Source organism: Marmota monax, unplaced genomic scaffold (assembly GCF_021218885.2).
Source record: "Marmota monax isolate L192 unplaced genomic scaffold, Marmota_monax_Labrador192_F-V1.1 WCK01_AAM20220418_F8-fsc00156, whole genome shotgun sequence".
NCBI lineage: Eukaryota > Metazoa > Chordata > Mammalia > Rodentia > Sciuridae > Marmota > Marmota monax.
In genome coordinates, this window is record NW_026694013.1 from 1,881,300 (window position 1) to 1,883,227 (window position 1,928).

The following is a 1,928-nucleotide window of genomic DNA, read 5'->3' on the forward strand; positions in this document are numbered from 1 at the left end:
GTGTGTGAGAGAGGGGGGGGGGGGAGCAAAGGAGGAAGGGAGGAAGAGGGATGCAGGGGGAGGAAGGGAGACAAAGTCCAAACACATATGACCTATTGACTATTTCTCTGGAGAACCCTCTCTATTACCACTAGGAAGGAGCAAAGAAATTGGTAGATCAAAGAGGCAAAGTAGCTCCAGCACCAAAGAGCATAAGGAAGTATTTGATTCCCTGGTTCACAGATTGTATCTTGTTGGCCTCAGTAACAAGGATGATCTCACTGTGGAGATTTTCAGTGATCCAGCTCAACACCATCCAACACCCAAATCCGGTGTGGGTGAAATTTGTTCCAATTTCATACTCATTGCTGTGGTCTCCAGATCTATATGTTGAAATCCTCACTCCCAACATGGGGTCTTTGGCAGGTTATTAGGTCACACAGGAAGGCCCAGGCAAAGTCTCTCATCCATGCTGACATCTAAGATTTGTGTACAAAAGCAGCTCAAAAGGAGCAGCTCATCAGAAGACACATCAAACAAACACATCCACTTTATGGTAGACTTCCCAGTCTCCAGAACTGTAAGAAATAAACTTCTGTTGTTTATAAGACACTTAATCCATGATTTTATCCTAACAATTGAAAAGGAGGACTAAGACATCCACCAAACCTCTGTTTTAATTTAACTTTCCATTACAACTTCTCATCTTAGGACATGCTCCTTAAAATGCCAAGTATTTCACACTGTTTCAGGTTGTATATATCCGTTATCTTGGCCTCGCTAGAATTCATTCGTTCTTCTTTTGGAAAGAACATTTTTATGATTGTGGGGATATTGTTTATCCCTTCAGATATAGGACTACGAACATGAACCAGGTTTCAATAGGTCAAAGTTGTGATTGCTTTCACAATAGCATGGGACCGAATCTAGATCCGTAAGAATTAGCCCCAGGACTTATGTAGAACAATTTGCAAGTATTTGCTCATTTTTCTAGGGTTGCTAAACTGCTAGAATACATGTCTGGAGATCTACATGGCCAATTTTGCCATATTTACTTGCCTAAAAATAAAGCCAAGGCAGATGAAATCAATGCCAAAAGAAGAGGATAGTATCTATACCAAGCAAACTAAATATGAATCCAGCTGTCTCTGAAGATAGCACTGTCCTTCCTAGTTATAAAAGCCAATGATTTTTATTTTCTTTTGTTTTGCAAAAGTCAGCTTGAGCTGGGCTTTTGTAGCAATCCATTGAAAAAGATCTAACTCACATAAATGGAAAATTAGAAAACAAGTTTTCTCTAGTTTCTGGCAGTCTATGTGAGCCTGGTTAGAAAGCCCATTCTTGCTGTGCTGAAAGATCCTGAGTTTGAGTATACAGAATTGAACTAGGACAAATTAAGCAATCCAAATGTTTGGTTTGTAAGGCTGAATGTCGTATGAGTTTAAAGCATGTGATTTGCAATAATAAAGGGTTAGCATTATATTTTTGCTTGCCCATTTGTTAAATGAGGGTTCTAGGGCAGGCAAATTATTAACTTTTGTAAGCCTCATTGCTCACAGCTATTAAATGGATCTATACTGTCTGCCTCATATCCTGGGCATTCGAGAAGAGAGGGTGACAACAACAGTAGCTAACAATTACTGAACACCCACTATGTGCAAATCATTGCTCATGTATATGTGTGTCTGCAAGAGCTCACGGATAAAATCTGTTAAATATGCCTTACTGAGACATCTTGGCAACAAGCAAGGGAACCCATATGGTAGAGCACCTATTTCTATTTAATCTTAGACAGTAGGAATCCAGTATTTTCTTGTGTTTATTGGTTATTTTATTGGTTAGTGGCTTTTGAGTCACAATCAATAAGATATAAGATTATGAGGATAGGAAAGATTGTGGAATGAGATGGACATCCTTACCCTAGGTTCATGTATGATTGCATGAATGGT